The sequence below is a fragment of the Bubalus bubalis genome, chromosome 22 (genome assembly GCF_019923935.1).
Source record: "Bubalus bubalis isolate 160015118507 breed Murrah chromosome 22, NDDB_SH_1, whole genome shotgun sequence".
Classification (NCBI taxonomy): Eukaryota; Metazoa; Chordata; class Mammalia; order Artiodactyla; family Bovidae; genus Bubalus; species Bubalus bubalis.
Genome location: NC_059178.1, coordinates 5,547,051 through 5,569,291, shown reverse-complemented (window position 1 = coordinate 5,569,291; position 22,241 = coordinate 5,547,051). Strand labels below are relative to the sequence as shown.

At 45.9% G+C, this 22,241-nt stretch overlaps 1 protein-coding gene across 2 annotated transcripts in view; it reads left to right on the top strand.

Annotated features, from left to right (window-relative positions):
- ONECUT2 (one cut homeobox 2) overlaps positions 1-22,241 on the top strand; it is a 56,957-nt gene that overhangs the window by 5,862 nt on the left and 28,854 nt on the right. The window contains exon 2 of one of the 2 annotated variants that reach the window (XR_003106037.3): positions 2,308-2,388. The exons of the other annotated variant lie outside the window; for it this stretch is intronic. The gene's annotated coding sequence lies outside the window, so the exon portion shown is untranslated. The remainder of the gene's footprint in view (positions 1-2,307; positions 2,389-22,241) is intronic. 2 annotated transcript variants of the gene reach the window in all.

The window sequence follows — 22,241 nt, the reverse complement described above, 5'->3', positions numbered from 1 at the left end:
CGCCCTGCGCAGCCCGCATCGGATCCATCAGGGCCCAGGCAACTTCTCTCCTCCGTCGAAACCACCCGGGAAATCTGGTCACCCCTCGTTACACGGGATACTCCGAGCTGAACGTTAGAAACGAGGTCTCTAAAGCTGCCTGCGAACCTCGCAGCTTCCTGATCCGCCCCCATCCTGATTTGTCTTCCTTAGGAAAGAACGTTCGAGTTAAATGTTACCAGTCGCAGACTTTCCCACCGACGCATTATTTGGACAATTAAACGAGGCCGCAGTGACAGTGGCCTAGGCGTCACCCCTCGATATTGTCTGCTCTGCTCTGGGCTAATTGGGTCAACGAGGGAAGAATCTTGTTTCTTACCCCACTGGGGGCAGGATGATGAGAAAAAACAGCCCGGGGACTACCAGTCTCGGAGACTGGGGCGAGCTTCCCTTCTGGGACCCCAGACTCAGGCCTGGCCCCCTGGTAGGAAAGTTTTCTCTGAGACATCTGCCTTGATGGGGAAACAGAAAGAACTTCAAAGCTGTTCCTCAGGGAGACTTCCACTCTGCCAACCTTTCCCGTCTTGGCCCAGTGGTTGACTTTTCCAGAAGGAACACCAAGGTGGGTGAGGGAAAGAAAGAGAAAGTTGGGGCAGTGGTGCAGGTGAGATCAGAGCTAAATCGCTCAGATTTTTTTAAAATTGTAAGTTCTCCAATTTGAGAAAAACGAAAGCTTTCCCTTCAAGAGAAAATTTCAGCCTGGAAGAAACGAGTGTTTTCCTTCTTTCTCTAAGAAGGAGATGAGAAGAAGGAGCAAGGAAAGGAGAGAGGACAAAAACAAATCTGGCGTTTTTCTGCCTTGAGGGGCGGCCAAGGGGAAGCAGTTATTTCTTTCTGTTCTCCCCAGAGATGGGGTCATCTTCCCACCAATGGGTTTCCTTAAAGAAGGGGGCTTTCAAACTGTTCCTTGATGCCTAGCCCCTCTTCTGAAAATGGACGTGAATCACCTCTGGTGATTGGATACAGAAACCGAAAAGGGCGCATGGTTCTGCCTGGTGAGGCTGGCCGCTGGCCCCTCCCCATAAGCCCCAGGGGAAGGGCCCTCGGTTCGGAGAGGTGAGCAGGGTTTTGGAGGGTGGACTCTTCATCTCTCCGTCACCCCCATCTTAGAATCTTCAATCTGCTCCTAGAATCCTCAAACAGGGCTGGATTCCTGGGGAATGGTGAGGGTGGAGCGAAGGGACACTGAGCCCCCAGGTGCTCCGTGTCTCCAGGAGGAGAGTGGGCCCACTTCTCCCTAGAGACACAGGTCTGCCCAGACATCACAGGGGGCCCAGGGCGGGGTTTACCTCCTGGAGCTCCAGGCCAGAACCTGGAGGGGAAAACGAGGCTGCCTCTGCCTCCATTCCACAACCTTGCTTTAGGGTGAGCCTTAGTTTCCTGGGCTTTAGAACCTGTTTTTCTAAGGAAAGATCGGAGGAAGGGGTTGCAGGGTTCTCACTGTTGCGGAGGCTGGTGTTGGCAGAAACTGTCTGGAGGAGAAGTGGCGTCGTGTCGGGCGTCCCTGGAGGAATGGAAACCTCAGAGGAAAAGCAGAGAGATTCCATTTCTGGGTTCCTGCCAGAGGAAGGGAACTGAGGAGGGAATAAATAGCGATTGCCGCCTGGATAAAGAGCCCTGGGGAGAAGGGTGAATGGTGAGGAGCCCGGGGCCTGAACCTTCATCTACAGACCCTGGACTGTCCTCACCCCCAGCTCGCTCAGAGGCCCCAGCTTTTCCTGACCTGGGAAAATTGCTTTTCCTGGTGGGGGGAGGCCATTATGAGGGATTCCAAGAAGGATCTTCATGCTGTCAGGTACGGAGCCTGTACACGTTGGCTGGGGGCCCCCCAGCACCCCGTCCGTCCCCCTAATGCACGTCAGTGCCTTTGGGGAAAGCTCTATGATCCCCAGATCTCCAGACTAAGGCTCTGAGAAATGGATGCAGGCAGGGGAGGAGGGGCAGGGGCCCGATTGGGTGACTGAGCCCATCTCATGCACAGCAGGGTGTGGATGGGCCGGGCGTGGGCTGTGCAGACAGAGCTAGTCTCGGTGTGGGGAGGATTCCTCAGAGCTGTGGACATTTGTTAAGAAAGCCGTCCCAAGCAAACTGTCCCAGAGGGAGGGGAGGCGCTGTGTTCCACCTTGGTGCCCCTTTCGCCATCTGAAGATCCATTACTCTTCTGTAGAAAGCAGACTTTGTTTGGGTTGGAAGCACACCTCCAACGTAATTTAATCAGCATTGGACTTTGGCTCATATAATCAAATATACATATACTTTCTCCTGCAGGAAGAAAAATAATTTCTCTGTAACCAGCATTGACTTGAAGTCATGTCATCTCCGGAAAGCATCACATTTTTAAAGGGAAAGGTAAAATTGAGGGGGAAGAGAACCCATAGCTTTTCGGTGGTTTGCCTCATAATAGCTAAGAGAGCCAGTTACCACCTAAGAAAGGATGGAAGGAACATTCTAGAAACTGAAATATATGGGCTGCTCCAATTGTAAGTATCTCACTCCAGCTTCTTCTGTGTAGTCAACCTGCCAGATCTGTATTGGTACGACAAGTTAGTAGTAGGTTGACGGACTCCTAGGAATTTCGGCTTTGTGTTTGCGTTGAGGCATCTTTGGAAGAATCGGGTGCTCCATTGCTCCATTTCTGTCTGTTTTCTTTGGAGAGACCACGGGCAGTAGCTGCAGGATCCCAGTGGGCAGCAAGCCCACCCCACCTCCAGGGCCTGGAGCATCCCCCAGAACAAGCCTGGACGCCCCACCCCCCAGACCCAGGCTCTGGGCTGTACCCAAGTTGGGTCTGTTAGGGAATCTGTTGTAAACACAGATCCATTGATTTGCATTTGTCAGAGAGTAAAGTTAAACCAGTGAAAAGAGAAGCCCTTACCCTTTTATGCAGGGCCAGGGAAACCTTTCATATTGATCCTATTGATCCAACCTTTCCCTTTAAGGAAACCACATAGTTAAAGACCCTCGTTCAATAGATTTACCCTTCGCGCTTGTGATATTCCTTTAAGTGTCCTCATCTAGGCTAGCTGGGCATTAAGCCCACGCTCCAAGCCAAACAGAAATGGAAAGGGGGTGGGAGGGGACGAGTCACGAGGCAGAATGGTGGGAAGTGAAACTGAATCAAACTGAAACACGTAATGACTCGGTTGGGGATGCTTTACTCATTCTTCTGAGATGACACGCAGGGATAAGAACAAAATAGATGCATTTAACGTGTCTCCTCTCCCTCTCCCGTCCCTTCCCTCCCCTCCTCTCTCCCCCCAAAACAAAATCTGTTTAGATGCTAGACTAACATCATGGGAACATCACTTTCTACTGTGAAATTATTTCAATCAAGCAGCTAGCTTGCTTCATTAAAACTGGTTCCCTTAAAGGCAGTTAAACTTTCACAGAAATTCTTTTGGTTCATTTGTAGCAGATTGGGAATAAAATTTGTCCCCAGATATGCAATGTTTTGGACTCTGTATCTGAGCATGAGCACTGAAGTCACTTTCGAAGAGAGGGGTTGGAGCCTTCTGATGGAAGGGGGTAGAAACCAGACCAGGAGTAAGGAACCACTTTTTCTTCTAGAGCAGTGTAGATGGAACAGGAATTGCTTAAGTATTGCTTGGTACCCCTCATGTTTACAGAGATGAAAATGAAAGTCCCCTTTGTTTCCAGAACTGTGGGCATGATCTGTTTTATTTCTTCCTTGACCCTTTTTGTTCCGTAAATAACATCCATTTGTGATTTTTTTTCCAACATGTTCTATGCGGTATACATAATTGGCTCTCTCTTGGGTTGAGTTCAGACATTCATGTTTGTTTTATGTGATTGGAAAATATTAATGATTCCTTAGGTGAGCTAATGTATTTATCTGCTGAGTGAGTTCAAAGGGCAGAGTTCAGCTATGGTTCAGGTTAATTGAACAGGAAGCTGTGAGCTCTCCAGCCTGTGTTGAACAAGAGACCAGTTCCTTAAAATATCACACTCGGCAAACACACAGTTTCACTGTCTTCATCCTGGAGTCTGATGTAAGAGGCTCAGATCAACTTGGATTGCTTGTTTAAAAACCCAAAGCAAAAGCACAGCAATGGCAACAAAGCCCCCCAAGTCCCCCTTAGGGAAGAAGAGTTTTCTCATTGGCTAATCGCTTTATTGGCAGCACTGACCTGCAGAGCAGCTGCAGCGGCCTGGATGAAGGCTCAGGCCTCAGAATAATGCGCTCCATTAGAACAGGGCAAGGCATTTTTTGTTTACTCAATTGGAGCTCCCTGCAAAGTGCCATTAACCCCGGCCCAGCCGCGTGTGTGTCGCAAAAGCCAAAGGTCACGCCAGTCAGGCTCTAGGCACAGCCAGCTCTGCCCTGGTGGGAGGGAGGAGGTGTCCTTGCTGGCATGGCCCTCTTCAAGCTTGGTCCAGCCCCGTGGGCCCCTCCAGGGCCCTGCCCAGAACAAGCACTTGCACAACTTGTTTGCATTTCCCAATTGCTGAATCATGTTACTGATGATTACACAGTTTTGATCTGAGACCCATCAAACACACATGGTAGGAAAAAAATCCTCCCTTGACCTCTTATTTATGTTCCCTTCCTCATTGTGTGTTACAGTAAATAGAATTGTGCAAACAGTGCTTTTTAGCAGGAATATAGTCTGGATTAGTGCTTGAATCAAGAAGACAGAGCTCCAAACGTGGCTGGGGGAGGGGGTTGTTTAGCAGAAAGAAGGTTTGAGGTGGAGCCAGGAGCACAGACAAGGCTTCTACCAAGAGCACCTTGAGCTAGAGCGCCACCTGCCGGGAGTCTCCTAACTGCAGTAAGCCTTGCGCCCCTAAGGGCCACACTCTTTGCTTCACTTTGTTCCTAGTATCTGTGTCTCCATTCCCCACCCTCCCGACCACTACCCATATTTTCCTAGGAATTTCTTAGAGGGCTTTTTCCTGGTCCCTTGGAACTCTAACCTCTGCCTGTTCTAATAAGTTGCTAAGGAGAAATCGTCAGTTTTGCTGTGATGGGTAAGGTGATTCGCCCACCCTGCACATTGAAGTAACAGTCTCCTGCTTAGTTGGAAAGTGCTTGGGAAGAGAAGAGGGGCAGAGAAAGCAAATATATATATATATATATCTGTGGGAGAGAAGAGGAATGTTATGTGTGTAAGAGAAATGGCTCAGTTTAAGGTGCCAGTGAGCACCGTGCCAACTATAAGGTGCTCTGCAAAGGCAAAATATTGTACCGGGGAGAGGTGGGTGAGAGAGAATCAGTGTGTGCAGAGGGGGCATCAGGAAGGACATGCCAGGTCAGTGAGCCAGAAGGTGGGCGCTTGAAAGTCCCCTGGGAAGAGAAGAAGTGAACCAGCCATTTTGCAGTTGCAAAGAAGTAAGCCACCGAACTACACCTGGAACCAGATTGGGGTGCTGGCTGAGGCTCTGTGGGCAGCAGCTGTTTCCAGGCTCGCCTCCCCTTGATCCGGGCCCACCGCCCGTGACAGCGGAGCGCCAGTGGGTGGGTTGCAGCCTGCACGCCCCAGGCTCAGACTTCAGCACCACGAACAGCGCCACGGAGTGCCCCAAGAGCCAGCGTGCGCCCACGCTGAGCAGAGCAAACTTACATCTCAGCCCAGAGAAGGGGCACGGGTCCTCTGCAGGGTTAGGTCCGGGTGGGGCCCTCCCTGATCAGCAGCTCCAGCTCTCTGATCTGAGAGCCCAAGTCTGAACAAGGCCTCCGATTGTCCTCTCTAGCCTGCGGGTTCGGTTCTCTGTGTGAGGTCAGCGGTAATAAAGGGAGAGAGGTGATGGCCTGAGGATCAAAGATGCTGAAGGACGCCTTCCTTTCGGAGAGGAAGAGTGTTACCTCTGTGTGTTGGGGGAGAGGGAGCCGGGGGAGAATTGAACTGGCTTCTGCAGGCACTGACTGCTATTCTCAACATGGTATTTCAGATTTAGAGTTTCCTTTCAAGGCTTATGGTCTGGTTGCCCCAAACACAAATGCACAAAAACGGATTTCCCCCACCACATGATTTTTGCAAACACAGTTTTCATTGTATTAACCAAGATTTTCACATCATGTCAGCAGTCATGTTGCCTGGCTGCCTCCAGTGAGGCAGGTTGGAGTTCTTGAGATTATTCCTCGATGGGGCAGTCTTTAAGAGGGACCTCTCCACCACTTCCGTCCTCATGGCCCTGGCCACGGTGAGAGCTGACGTTAGGCATTGACCCCTGCCTCTGGCCGTTTTCAGTCAGTTGCTCCGCTTTATTTGCATCTTTTAGTCCAGAGAAAGGAGGCAGGTGGGTCCTTTCGGTCTGTGATTAGTCACGACCCTATCTCTTTAGAGTTCTAGTAAAATGGCCCTTGACTTCCCAAAGCTAATGAAAATGTAAAACTTTTGCTCCATATCAGGGAACTTGAGTTCAAGCCTAATATATTGCTAAAGTGGTTCTCGGGGAGGTGGAGCATAGGAACAGACAAGTGTATCCCCTTTAAAAGAAAGTCAGGGGTATGATAAATGAGATTTTCTTCTCTGTGACAATTCATCTTTAAAGTCCAAGTGACTTGGATGAAGGGAAGAAAATCCACCCCAAGCAAAACAAACCTGGTAGAGCATTCACTCTCAGTGTTGGGAAAAAAATCATTTTCTGCGTCTGAAATTTTGCTCTGTAAATGAGCAGGAACACATTTGAATTAGATCTAAGAGCTGGTTGTAAATCTATTTGATAAACAATGATTAAAGCCGTTTCTTCAAGTCATATGGTCCTCAAATCTGCAGACATGCGTTTCCTAGTAGTTGCTGGGTTACACTACCAAAACCCTTTCCAGTAAAACATGGATTTGACAGTACGGAAAGTCATTTTTTTTAGTCTGTTTTATATGCATCACTGCATCTTATTAAAATAAGTCTGTCCACTCCACCAGGGCTTATACTAAATGCATTTCCTTTCTAGTGAACTCAATGTGGTTTTTAAAAGACATTCTATTTTGATAAGACTGCAGTGTAAACAAGACCTCTCCTGTAGTCTTCTTTGACTCCAAATACTTAAAAAAAAAAAAAAAGTAAAAGAACTTTTTGCTTTTCTGAAAGAGTGATAGATACACAAATCTAAAGGATTTTTTTTTTTAAGTTTTGGATTCAGATGCCTCCTAACATATATCAGAGTTTATATCAGTTCATGTTCAAGGCATGAACGTGAATTCTTTAGTCCACTCTTGATGTTTAACCCTTCTGATCCCCTTTTTATTTCCATTCTTCTGAAAAGGAAGAGACATTCTTCCTTTTGAAAGCCAATTTCTCACTGCTGTTGCTGCTGCTAAGTCGCTTCAGTCGTGTCCGACTCTGTGCGACCCCATAGATGGCAGCCCACCAGGCTCCCCCATCCCTGGGATTCTCCAGGCAAGAACACTGGAGTGGGTTGCCCTTTCCTTCTCCAATGCATGAAACTAAAAAGTGAAAGTGAAGTCGCTCAGTCATGTCTGACTTGTAGCGACCCCGTGGACTGCAGCCTACCAGGCTCCTCCGTCCATGGGATTTTCCAGGCAAGAGTACTGGAATGGGGTGCCATTGCCTTCTCTGAATTTCTCACTACTCAGCCATAAAAAGGAACACATTTGAGTCCATTGTAATGAGGTGGATGAACCTAGAGCCTATTACACAGACTGAAGTGAGTCAGAGAAAAATAAATAGCGTATATTAGCACATGTATATGGAATCTGGAAGGATGGTACTGATGGGTATATTCACACGGCAGCTGTGGAGACGTAGACATAGAGAAGAGACTTATGGACACGGAGGGGGAAGAAGAGGGGGAGGGGGAGATCCTTGGCGAGAGCAGCGTGGATGCGTGTGCACCAGCGTGTGTAAACAGACAGCCAGTGGGAACTTGCTGTGTGACTCGGGGAGCTCACACAGGGCCTCTGGAGTAGCCTAGAAGATGGGAATGGGCAGGAGGTGGGAGGTGGGAGGGAGGTTCGGGGGGAGGGGACGTATGTACACCTGGGGTTAATTCATGTTGATGCATGATGGAAATCAAACCAATATTGTAAACCAATCATCAATCAATTAAAAATAAATATTTTTTAAAAAGACAAAAAAAAAGGAAAAAAAAACACTTCCTCTGATTCATAGTGCTTCTCAGGTCTACAATATCCTTCTACTTCTCTGTATATTGATTCTATTAGTTTTTGAGAGTTTAATATTGAAACTTCCAACTAAAAATCTTAATATTATCTACTTAAAAAATAATTGGAACATATATTGGAACTATATGTAACTTTTTCCTGTCTCTTCTAAGTCTCCTATGAATGTGTTGTCATAGTTTCATAATTTAAAAAGTGAAGAGGAAAACAAGAAAACTCATTCCTTCCCCTCATTCTGGGCCCCTGCCTCTCTTGCCTTCTCAGGACCCGATCCCTTCCTGTGCATAGAACCTCTTCCTCACTAACTTTATTTATTTACCTTTAATTGAAGGATAATTGGTACAGTATTGGTTTCTGCCACACATCAGCATGAATCAGCCACAGGCTCACCTGTGTCCGCTCCCTCTTGTACCTCCCCCGCCTCCCTCCCCACCCAGCCCCTCTGGGTTATTACAGAGCCCGGTTTGAGCTTCCCGAGTCACGCAGCAGAGTCCCGTGCCTGTCTATTCTGCATATGGTCCTGTGTGTTTCCATGTTACTGTCTTCCTGCATCCCACCCTCTCCTTCCTCCCTGCCCCCCACCTCATTAGCTTTTTCCCATCCGAATTTTTGTGCTCCAGACTCACTTATCTTTTTTTTTAATGCTCCTCTGACCCCTGTTCTAACTCAGGCTCTTCCCTCCCTTCACTTCTGGGAAGAGCTGCTATAGCTCAGCGTGTGCTTCTGACTTGCCCTTCAGTCTGCCCTTTGCTGTCTTGTTCTGGCCACTCCTGTTTACTAAACCCACTCTTACCGGTGTCGCTGTTGAGGTCTTTGTAGCTAAACCCAGTGTCTACTTCTTAGTTCTTACCTTGGCCTCTCCGTGGCCTGTGACAGTCTCCTGACCACTCTGCCCTTGACTTCTGAAACACTGTACTCTCTTACTTTCCTTTTTGGAACTCTGGCTCCTCCTTCTCAGTCTCCTTTGTGGACTCTGCCCATCATTCAGGCCTAGGCTATTTTATTTTCACTCAACATACTCACCCCGAAGACTGCATCCATCAGGTTGTCTTCTCTCTTTGCTCAGGACTTCTAGGTCTCTTTCCAGCCCTGATATCTGCTCTGAGTTGCAGGTCTCTATTTCGTTTTGCATCTGGACATCTTTGCCTGAGTATCCTCAAACTCAGTCTATCTCAAAGTAAACTCATTTTTCTTAACCCCTGCCCCTCATCACCAAATATGAGTCTCTCTCTCTCAGTAGCATCATCTTGTACACAGAATCTCAAGCCAGGAACCAGGAAGTTAACTCAAAATTCTTTCCTTTTCCCCCAAGTTAGCCATACTGGCCACGTTGATCATACCTCCTAAATATCTGCCTCCATCCCCTCCACTACTGCCCTTGGTGGTGGTTATTCAGTCGCTGAGTTAGGTCTGACTCTTTGAGACCTGTGGACTGCAGCACGTCAGCCTTCCCTGTTCTTCACTATCTCCCGGAGTTTGTTCAGATTCATGTCCATGGAGTCAGTGATGCCATCTAAACATCTCATCCTCTGCCACCTGCTTCTCCTCCTGCCCTTAATCATTCCCAGCATCAGGGTCTTTTCCAACAATGCGGCTCTTCACATCAGGTGGCTGAAATATTGGAGCTTCAGCGTCAGTCACTGTTGGAGGCATCGCCGATTTCAACAACCTCTAAGCTGGTCTCTTCACCTCCAGACTTACCTTCTCCTGTCCATTTTCCAGCCTTAAGCCAGAGTGGTTTTTCTGGAACCCACATCTGACCACAGTACACCGCTGTTTAAGACTCTTTGTTAGCTCCCTTTGCCCATTGGTGAAGGTCCAGATTCCAGGATAGACTGACCCCTGCCCACCTCCAGTCTCATCTCCCTTCAACACACCCATTCACTCTGTGCCCCAGACACTCCAGGCCATTCCTTTACCCTAGAACACGTCTTCTCTCCCTCAACTAACTCAACTCAACTTCACATCTTGGCGGCTTAAAGGTCCTTGCCTCTAGGAAGTTTCCTCTGGTCTCCTAAATTGAGATCTCCTTGGACCACCCCTCCCGTTTCACATAGAACACAGATAGGTGTGACCTGCTTACTTGTCACTGGCCTCCCCCTCCCCAGATTGTAAGTTCTACGAGACCAAAGATTGGATATAGCATATGACAGTCAGCTAGTAAACACCTGTGAATAAATTAATGAATGCCTTTATATGATGCTGTTTCTGCCCATTTTACCCTCCCAAGTTAGTAGAAGGCATTTGAAAAAGAATCATCAGTATTGGTACATTGTTTGAAAGCAGTATTTCATGTTTCATGGTATCAAGTTCTCATTAATGACATTTCCTCCTGAGCTCAGTTACTATAGGTGTGTATGAGTTTTAAAGGGAATCTTAAAGTGGGGTTAAATCCTATCGAAAGTTTCAGACTATCGCCACCGAGGGGAGGGATGTGCAGTACTGATCACTAAGCACTATACAGGGACCTGTGTTACGGTGGACGAGTCTGCCAAGGGAACCTGCTAAACAGGTGGTTCTTGCCGCCCTGCCCACACACTGCCCTCTTCACTGCATCCGTGTCTCCGCACCCTCTCTTCCTCCTTCCTGGGTTGTCACATCTCATCTGTTCCTCTCCAGACCCTCCCCGTCCTTCCTGGCCACCTCAGGTCCTCCAACTCCGAACATTCACAACAAACTCCAGCCCATTGTTTTTTTTTCCGTTTGCTCAACTCTGGTTGCAGTCATCTCTTCCAAACGACGAAGCAGCTTCTTAGCTGGAGTCTTATAGCACTCTCTATATCTCTCTGTATCCCTTCCCTATGGCTCTGGAGGGGAGAAGCCATACACCCGTGTCTCCCACAGGTGCTGGCCCATGGCGGAACACACAGTAGTCATTTCTTTTCAGATGAGTCATTTTGATGCATTCCTGCCTATTTTTATGGATTCTCCTAATTTCAGTCACTCAGTTGGGGGGTGGGGGAAATTGGTTTTGTATGTCTGCTTATATCCGGCATTCTTTTCTAGCCTCTGCTCTTTGAAAAGGAGTATTCTTTTTTGTTAATATTTTAATCCTTGAAATACTTGCTTACATAATTAAAAATAGATTCCTGCGTAGAGGAAACAGTTCTCACGATGTCTTGTAAATAACAAAGGTGGTTCTGCTTCCACACAAAGCTGAAAATGTTACCCATTTGAGAATATTTGAGCCTGCAAACACATCAGCAAATCAGGAGGACTATTTTCCCCTTCTAAGTCATTTCGGTTATCTATAGGCCAAGTTTGCGTTTAAATGGCAATTACTTAATATACTGTAAATTCTTAGATTGTTATTGACTTAAATTTACCCGTAAAGAAAAAAGCCAGGGACTTGCCCAGTGGTACAGGGCTAAGACACCACGCTCCGCATGCAGGGAGCGGGATTCAGTCCCTGGTCGGGGAACTAAGTCCTACAAGCTGCACTGAGAGTTCCCACGTGGCCGCAAAAGGTCGTGCATGCCGCAACTGAGGCCTGGCACAGGCTAAGTAAGGTAGTGATTTTAAAAAGGAAAAAAAGCCAGGGATCAGCACTTTTATAAGTTTATCCTTTTTCTTTCTCATTTCCTGATCCTTGGCAGAGAAGTACATAAAGTTACCTGAGATCTTTGAAACCTAGTTGTTCAGAGGCATTCAGGGATATATATGGTTCTACCATCACAATACTGAACTAAGTAATTATGCATGAGGGAAAAACTAGCTTTTTTTCACCTTGATTTTACTGGAATTTTAAGATTTGAGTGGATAAATCCTCACTTCTCTCTGTAATATCCCTACAGAATCGAGTGATTACATTGTGTCAACTTTGGTGATAAACTGAAACTAAGATAATTTGCTGTGTATCTTCTGTGGAAACTATATGTTGCCTGGAGATATTTTTTTTCCTTTTGCAGTTACATTTTGACATTCATATTACATGAGTAACAAACTATGAAAACTATGCATATGTGAGCAGAATGTTTAAAACATTCCCGACCTTTGTTTTATGCCTTTGATTGAATGCATTGCTGTGCTGCATGGTGATTCAGTTCAGTTCAGTTCATTCGTGTCCGACTCTTTGCGACCCCATGAATCGCAGCACGCCAGGCCTTCCTGTCCATCACCATCTCCTGGAGTTCACTCAAACTTATGTCCATCAAGTCAGTGATGCCATCCAGCCATCTCATCCTCTGTCGTCCCCTTCTCCTCCTGCCCCCAATCCCTCCTAGCATCAGAGTCTTTCCCAATGAGTCAACTCTTTGCATGAGGTGGCCAAAGTACTGGAATTTCAGCTTCAGCATCAGTTCTTCAAATGAACACCCAGGACTGATCTCCTTTAGAATGGACTAGTTGGATCTCCTTGCAGTCCAAGGGACTCTCAAGAGTCTTCTCCAACACCACAGTACAAAAGCATCAATTCTTTGGCGCTCAGCTTTCTTCACAGTCCAACTCTCACATCCATACATGACCACTGGAAAAACCATAGCCTTGACTAGATGGACCTTTGTTGGCAAAGTAATGTCTCTGCTTTTCAATATGCTATCTAGGTTGGTCATAACTTTCCTTCCAAGGAGTAAGCGTCTTTTAACTTCATGGCTGCAGTCACCATCTGCAGTGATTTTGGAGCCCAAAAAAATAAAGTCTGACACTGTTTCCACTGTTTCCCCATCTATTTCCCATGAAGTGATGGGACCAGATGCCATGATCTTTGTTTTCTGAATGTTGAGCTTTAAGCCAACTTTTTCACTCTCCACTTTCACCTTCATCAAGAGGCTTTTGAGTTCCTCTTCACTTTCTGCCATAAGGGTGGTGTCATCTGCATATCTGAGGTTATTGAGATTTCTCCCAGCAATCTTGATTCCAGCCTGTGCTTCTTCCAGCTCAGTGTTTCTCATGATGTACTCTGCATATAAGTTAAATAAGCAGGTTGACAATATACAGCCTTGACATACTCCTTTTCCTATTTGGAATCAGTCTGTTGTTCCATGTCCAGTTCTAACTGTTGCTTCCTGACCTGCATACAAATTTCTCAAGAGGCAAGTCAGGTGGTCTGGTATTCCCATCTCTTTCAGAATTTTCCACAGTTTATTGTGATCCACACAGCCAAAGGCTTTGGCATAGTCAATAAAGCAGAAATAGATGTTTTTCTGGAACTCTCTTGCTTTTCCCATGATCCAGCAGATGTTGGCAATTTGATCTCTGGTTCCTCTCCCTTTTCTAAAACCAGCTTGAACATCTGGAAGTTCACAGTTCACATATTGCTGAAGCCTGGCTTGGAGAATTTTGAGCATGACTTTACTAGCATGTGAGATGAGTGCAATCGTGCGGTAGTTTGAGCATTCTTTGGCATTGCCTTTCTTTGGGATTGGAATGAAAACTGACCTTTTCCAGTCCTGTGGCCACTGCTGAGTTTTCCAAATTTGCTGGCATATTGAGTGCAGCACTTACACAGCATCATCTTTAAGGATTTGGAATAGCTCAACTGGAATTCCATCACCTCCACTAGCTTTGTTCATAGTGATGCTTTCTAAGGCCCACTTGACTTCACATTCCAGGATGTCTGGCTCTAGGTGAGTGATCACACCATCGTGATTATCTGGGTCGTGAAGATCTTTTTTGTACAGTTCTTCTGTGTATTCTTGCCACCTCTTCTTAATATCATCTGCTTCTGTTAGGTCCATATCATTTCTGTCCTTTATCAAGCCCATCTTTGCATGAAATGTTCCCTTGGAATCTCTAATTTTCTTGAAGAGATCTCTAGTCTTTCCCATTCTGTTGTTTTCCTCTATTTCTTTGCATGGATTGCTGAGGAAGGCTTTCTTATCTCTCCTTGCTGTTCTTTGGAACTCGGCATTCAGATGCTTATATCTTTCCTTTTCTCCTTTGCTTTTCACTTCTCTTCTTTTCACAGCTATTTGTTAGGCCTCCCCAGACAGCCATTTTGCGTTTTTGCATTTCTTTTCTATGGGGATGGTCTTGATCCCTGTCTCCTGTACACTGTCACGAACCTCAGTCCATAGTTCATCAGGCACTCTATCTATCAGATCTAGGCCCTTAAATCTATTTCTCACTTCCACTGTATAAACATAAGGGATATGATTTAGGTCGTACCTGAGTGGTCTCGTGGTCTCCCTGCTGTCTTCAGTCTAAGTCTGAGTTTGGAATGAGGAGTCACGGTCTGAGCCCCAGTCAGCGGTGCGTGGTGATCAGATATGCTTGATAAGCAGTGGCCTAAGTGACCGTCATTTGTGTGCTTTGGGTGGACAAACCAGCTTTCCACCGACACGGAGGCAGAGACAGATGGGGTTGGGCAGAGCAGGAGGCAGCTCTGAGGCCTCTCTGAAGCACCTTGAGCCCCGAGTCAGAGGCTGTCCTCTCCTCTGGTTGGGGTACCACAGCCTGGACAACCACTTGTCAGGTAGCAGGCTGATCAGCTGTCTTCAGGACTTTCCACAGAAACCCTTGCCTAGAATGATGACCTAAGGGACAAGATGGCCTTGCATGTTGGGGCGAAGGAGAGAAAAGAAATAAAGTCCATATTTTATTGAACATCTACAATGTGCTACGTATCAGTTACCCATTGCCATAATAGTAAGTAACAAACCACCCCAAAACTCGCGGCGTTGAACAATAAACATTTTCCGTCCCTGCCTTTCCCCTGGGTAACCATGAGTTTGTTTTCTACACCTGTGACTCTATTGCGGTTTTGTATGTAGATTCATTTGTACCTTTTTTCTTTCCGATTCCATGTATAAGCAATATCATATGATATTTGGGAGAGGAGTAAATTGGAAGATTGAGATTAACATACACATTACTGCATATAAAATAGATAACTAATAAGAATCTACAGTGTAGCACAGGGAACTCAGTACTCTGTAATGACCTACATGCGAAGAGAATCTAAAAAAGAGTGGATCTGTGTCTATGTATAACTGATCCACTTGGCTGCACAGCAGAAATGAACACATTATAGATCAACTGTACTCCAATAAAAAAATGAATTTAAAAAAAGCACTAAACATTTTTTTCCTCACATATCTGTAGGGCTCAGCTGACCTAGGCTGATCCCGGCTGGGTTTGCAGCTGTGGGTTGGCTGGCTTGATCATGTGTGTGTGTGACTGGCTCTGCTCCATGTTTCCCCTCCGGGGACCTCTGGGGTACCCTGGGTAGATCCTCCCAGCAATGGCGAAGAGGAAGGCACAGCAATGACACACCCCGTGACATTCCCCGGGGAAAAGCAGGTCACGTGACTGAGCCTGCAGACAGAGCAGGGGACACTAGACGATGTCACAGCAGGGTGCCTGGGTTCAGGAAAGGGTGGGTTGGAGTTTGAGCGGTTTGGGGGGTGTGTGTGTGTGTGTTGCCATCTACCTCTTACCACATATTTTAGCTCACTACCATTCTTGGAGTATGCCATTTCCATGGTTGGGATAAGGACAACAAATGGAAAATAAATCTGGAAATATTTCAAAACCAGTTATCGGGCTTTGCTGGTGTTCCAGCAGTTACGAATCTGCCTTCTGGTGCAGGGGACACAGGTTCGATCCCTGGTCCGGGCAGTCCCGCGTGCTGTGGGGCAGCTAGGTCTTGAGCCACATCTGCGGAGCCCAGGAGCACACCTAGATCCTATGCTCCACAGGAGAAGCCACAGTGAGGAGAAGCCCATGCCCCCAGGTGGAGTAGCCCCCTGTTCTCTGCACCTAGAGAAAGTCCGCTGGCAGTGGCAAAGACCCAGCGCAGCTGTTAAAGACATTAAAAAGTAGCAAACTTTCATACAAATAGCAAGCTATGCCTAGCTTGTTAGAAGCCATGTTTCTTGGTTTGAGTCTGTCTGTAGCTGTGCCTGACCTGCCCTCCGGATAGAAGCAGGCAGGACCCAAGCATCCCTCTCCTTCCTCTTCCCTTGAGTGTGGCACGGTGCCTAACACATAGTTGGCACTCAGCAAATCCTGGTGACCCCTAGGGTCACCTCTGCCGTGCTAGCAGGGTGTCCCTTCCAGTCTCACTAGATGACCATATGTGGCTCTCCATGTATTTTATAAGACCTCATTTTAAATTTTTCTGTTTTTTTTTTTCCCACTGGAATAATCACCAAATATCTGAGGAACCAAGTCCAAAGCTGCTGCCTACAGAAGTTAAGCCATCCAATCGAGAGGTTCATTATTCTGAGTGGACAAAATCCAAAGAATGAAAGCCCTTGATTCATTTTGCCAGTGAATATAGGGGCTGTTTGGAGGTGATATCAGAAAGATGGAGAGATTTACTCATTTGTGACTCTCACAATGTGAGAGGCTTGTTGACGGGTTTTTTTTTTTGGTTTGTTTTGGTTTTGGGTTTTGTTTTTTTTTAACCTGAGATTCTACCTCTGGTGTGCTTTTATTTTTTTAAATCAGAAGCAGTGTTAAAAATACTTTACGGGTTTTGCCTTGGTCCTTAATGCGGGTGTTAAGAGATGCCTTCCATTAGTGAGTATGCCTCAGATAATGTGTTTATTTGCATCTTCCTTCTTCCCTGCCTGTCCCCTAATGGTCTGGTGCACAGTGGGCTGCTTGAGCTGATTTATATGGGTCTCAGTTGCTCTCATTTGAGCATACTTAATTCAGAGAGGTGATCACATTGATTTCCCAGGCCCACTTTTCAAGACACGGTACTAACACAGATATCTCAGCAGCTCTAACTACATTGTCTGAAAAGGAAAACATTTTAAACCTTTGGAAGCAATTTTGATGGACATTTCATTGTGTTCTATATTACTCACCTAATTAAATTTCCTTCACATCGAGGTCTGTTTAAAATTCAATTGAGAAATATTTTCGAGTTCCATTGGGCAGATAACTTTGTTTAGCTGGATTTGTTCTGCGTGCATATGAAATGGCATCCTATGAATCAATGCCTGGTGCTTCTACTTTCCGTGGAGGTGAAGAAATGACACCCTGTAGGCAAATGTAGTCTCCTGTTACTCATAACAGGCCGTCTCTGGTTACTGAACTTGCTCACCCTGTCATTCCAAAAAGTCCTTGTGTTTTCGTGTCTGTGGTTTTTGCTAGGCTGATTTATTCAGATTCTGAGCATTGTGAACAAAATCTGTAACTCCTTTCATGGATGATCTGGAATTCTGGTACTCCTGTTTACAAGCTCACAGTCCAGCCTAGGCTGCTTCCCTCCTTTAGGGCACGTGTGTGTGCTTCATCGCTCAGTTGTGTCCAGCTCTTTAGACTGTAGCCCGCCAGGCTCCTCTGTCCATGGGGATTCTCCAGGCAAGAATATTGGACTGGCTTGTCATACCCTGCTCCAGGTATGAGGGGTTCCTCCTGGGATCCTCCTTGAACCCAGGTCTCCCACACTGCAGGCAGATTCTTTACTATCTGAGCCATCAGGGAAGCCCAAGAATCCTGGAGTGGGTAGTCTATCCCTTCTCCAGGGGATCTTCCCAGCCCAGGGATTGAACTGGGGTCTTCTGCATTGCAGGCAGATTTTTTACCAGCTGAGCTACCAGGGAAGCCAGGGCATACGAAAGTCTTATTTGCACAACAGAGGTGGACAGAATTCCAGATGGCGTTTGAAAACAAATATGATAAACTGTCTGAGGATGCGTCCCGTGGACGAGGCATGATTCCCAGTGTTTCATCTTTGGACGCAAAGCCCAGGGAAAAGTCCTTACCTCTCAACTCCACCCACTCTACCACCGAACACAAGAAAAACAGACCCTTGTCATCTTTTATCCTGCCTCTCCCTGACACGGCCATGCCGTTCGCATTCCATAGGCACTGCTTTAGTATTAAAAAATAAAACAGCTCCAAAGATGTACTTTTTGTTGCATTGTTACTTAACCTTTAAACATTTCAGAATTCATTAGAATCTTCAAAGCTTTCAAAGTTTATCTTGTTTATCTCTTAGTCCACTGTACCAAAATACCACAGACTGCATAGCTTATCAGAAATAGAAATGTATTGCTCATGGTTCTGGAAGAAGAAGATCAGTATGTCAGCACGGTCTGGTGAGGGCTGTCTTCAAGCTTGCAGACTTAATGGTATCCTCACCTGGGGGAAGGGGTTAGGGAGCTCTGTGGAGCCTCTTTTAGAAGGGCACTAATTCTGACTCAATGGACATGAGTCTGAGTGAACTCCGGGAGTTGGTGATGGACAGGGAGGCCTGGCGTGCTGCGATTCATGGGATCGCAAAGAGTCGGACACGACTGAGCGACTGAACTGAACTGAACTGAATTCTGTTCATAAGGTCTCCACTCTCATGACGTAAGCACCTCCCAAAGACCCCACCTACTGCTACCATCATCTTTGGAGGTTAGAATTTCAACAAATGAATTTGGGCAGTGGGGGTGGGGAACACAAGCATTCAGCCTATAGCAGTCTCTGTGCCTCAAATAATAGTGAGTATATCAGAAGATTATTGTGAGCCTTAAATTAGCTCAGGCATATAGATACTTAAAACTGCTGATCCATTGTGAATGCTTGCTAATATAGTTGCTATCATTATTATTATTATTAGTTGATTAATATTACCTTTGTAACTTCTCTGTACATTAGCAGGAGATTTGGCCTGAGTCACCAACTCTTCCATCGTTTTTACATATCAGGAGTATTGCTTGGTGTCGTCACTGAGAGCATGAGCTTTGAGGCTAGACAGATCCAGTGCCAGCTATACCACTTAGCTAGCTGTGTGAGCTCACTCAAGTCATTAACCTTGAGGAACCTCAGTTGCTTTCCCTGTAGAATGGGGACAAGGCTGGTGCTGACTTGATAGTTGGTGTGCTGGTTAAATGAGACGCTGTAGTATTTAGCACTGCCCGCATACCCAGGATCATCCCCTGTTTCACAGGGGCAGGATATATGTCAGTTTCACTGGTGGAACTGTGATGAGAGAGATGGCCAGACACCACACTGGTCTTTGGGTGTTCCCCTTGCAAGCTGGTCAGACACGCAGCAGTGTTACCCTGCCACACTCCCTCTCTCCCCCACCCCCAGGTCCTTTTAAGACTCTTAACAATTATAAGCATTTTGCTAAGTGTGGGCTTAGAACCCGGGAATCTGCTATGCATGCAGTATGTTCTGATTGGCATCCTTACTGACTGATTTTGGGATAAGGTCCATTCTGTAAGTGTGGTACATGTTGAGCACAAACTCTGCATTTGCTAGAATTGTACAATTGTACGTATAAAAATTGCAGCTCCACCACCGATGCTCGGCTTGTCTTCATGATCGCAGGTTTGGGAGTCATTTCAGAAAGCTATTTTCTCCAACACCCAGGTAGTGCTGAGGCTAAAAGTGCCAAGTACTGTTTCTTCTTTTCTGGTTTCAGTATGGCCGAACCTTGCCTTTTTCTCTTGTTCCCCTGATCCTGAAGAGGTCCTCTTCATGGCATCATCTTTATTCCCAAAGCCAGGAGCCTTAACATGAAAAAGAAAGAAAGAAAGAAAGAAAACCCACAGACACTTTGCTTTTCCTGAGGTAACAACTTACCTGCTAATAGAAGATTTTGAAGCCAGGGGCTTCCACTGAGTTCTCAACATGCAAGTCTATTTAAACAGTCTGTAGAATCCTTCCCTGACCCCAAATTACTCCGAAGCATTAATTGTCCTAGCGGTTTCATGGCCACATTATTTCATATTCATTAGTGTTTTCATGAAAAATTATAACACTAATTAGAGCGGCTTCCAGTTAATTCGCTGGGTGATTCATTACTCTCTCCCCTCTTGGTGCTCTGCATGTGGTCATCTTGGAGAAAGCATCCAAGGGGTAATTGCAGCTCTATTCCCTGAGTGATCGCCTAATGCCATTAGTTCTAATCCACAGGCGCGTCTCCGGCGGGCTCTGATGGGGTCTGGCTGCAGCTGCACCCTCGCCCCCGCCCTGTGGATGCACCGAGGTCGGGTCCTCTGGAGGGGGTCCAGCGCAGCAGAGGGGCGGAGCTCCCGGTGGGAGGTGAGCATCTCTGTGAGCCTGTCCTGGAATCTGAGATAGGAGAGTGCTCAGAGAAATCTACCCCAAGAACTCAGAGTTGGGAAGTAATAACAAAAACAAGATTTTCCTCCGTTTTAACAGCTATGTGGCTGAGCATGGGCTAGACTTTGGGAGCCTGGTTCACTCTCAGACCTCTGCTGCTCACATCTTTTCATTAAAAGTTTGCGTGTCCTCATGTCCCTTGGACGGCAGCCTCAAAAACCCGGGACGGGGTGGGCAGGCCAGCCCGTGACATCATCCGCAACAAGGTGGTCTCTCTCGGAGCAGAATTTCCGCGTCAGAGCACATGGGCATATTCAACCATATCAGATCCTGCTAGACAGTTTTCTAACCTGTTACATAAATTTACACTGCCATCAGCGGTCTGGGAGTGTTCCCATGTTCCTCGCCAGTAGTTGAGATTGAGAGATTTTCATTTAAGCCATTTTGTAGATATGTAAGGGTGTTTTATGTGTATAATTCCTGGATTGCTAGTCATTTTGAGTACCTTTTTATATAATTGTTGGAAATCTGGATTTCTTCTTCTGTGAAGTGCCGGTTCAGGTCTCTGCCTGTTTTCCTATTGGGATGTCTGACTTTTTCTGGTTGATTTCCAAAAGACTTTATATATCCATATATTCTGGATTCAGGCCTTTTGTCAGTCACATGCGCTGAAAATATCCATGGCTCTCCTTGCACGCTATCTCCCTCCCTCCCTCTCTGTGTCTGTCTCTATTTCCTCTCTTATTTGTGGCGTTTATTATACAGAAGCTCTCAATTTTAATGTGCTGTAATATATCAGTCTTTTTCCTTTGCTATAGTATTTTTTAAGTCTTGTTTAAGAAATCTTTCTTGAGATTATTAAGATATTACCCTATATTATTTTATAAAACTTTATCATTTTGCCATTTACACTGAGTTCTGTGATTCCTACAGAACTTTTTTGTGTGTGCATGACATAAAGTAGGGGGTCAGGAATCAAGCCCTGCCCCCATGCCTGTCTAGTTACCCTAGCTCCATTATTAGAAAGACTACCTTTCCTCATGTTCTGCAGTGCCCGTCTTATTAAATCCCGTGTCATGTGTATATGGGGCTTCCCTGGTAACTCAGCGGGTAAAGAATCTGCCTGCAATGCAGGAGATCCTGGTTCAATTCCCGAGTCAGGAAGATCCCCTGGAGAAAGAACAGGCTACCCACTCCAGTATTCATGGGCTTCCCTGGTGGCTTAGATAGTAATGAACCTGCCAGCAATGCAGGAGACCTGGGTTCAATCCCTGGGTTGGGAAGATCCCCTGGAGGAGGGCATGGCTACCCACTCCAGTATTCTTGCCTGGAGAATCCCCATGAACAGAAGAGCCTGGCGGGCTACAGTCCATGGGGTCGCAAAGACTCAGACGTGACTGAGGGACTAAGCACAGCACAGCCGTATGTATGTGGATCTGTTTGTAGGCTTTCTGTGCTGTTACACTGGTCTTGTTGTATATCCTCTCCGGGTATTGCACTGTTAGAGTCTTATTAGAGGTCTTGATAGTTAATATAGCAAGTCCTCCCATCTATTCTTCTTCATCATCAAGAATGGCTTGACTGTTCTTTGATTTTTTTGTATCCTCCCCTAGATTTTAGAATCAGCTTGTTAAATCCAAAAAGCTGAAAGGAAAGAAAGAAGACAGGAAAGGAACAAGAGAGATCTGCTAAGATTTTTACTAAAGATTTACATAAAGATCTATAGATCAATATGGAGAGAATTACATTTTTTACAGTATTGAGTCTTACAATTCATTTATAGTACGCTTTAATTTCTCTAAGAGTATATCATTTTCTTTGCTAAACTCTTGCATGCCTAATGTTAGATTTATTTCTATGTACTTGATGTTTTAATCCTACCGTAAATGGTGTCTTTTTCATTTTCTGTTTGTTGTGTTTTGTAGAAATACAGTTGATTTTTGTCTGTGGATATTGAGTCTAGGAGCCTTGCTAAATTCTCATATTAATTCTAGTAGTTTACCAGTGTATTATCTTGGATTTTCTATGGATGTATAATCCATATTGATGTTTGTATGTTCATCTTAAAATTGACCAGCTTACTCAACTTTCTTATTGGTTCTAATAATTTGGGTGTTGAGGCTCTTATGTTTTGTAGGTTAAA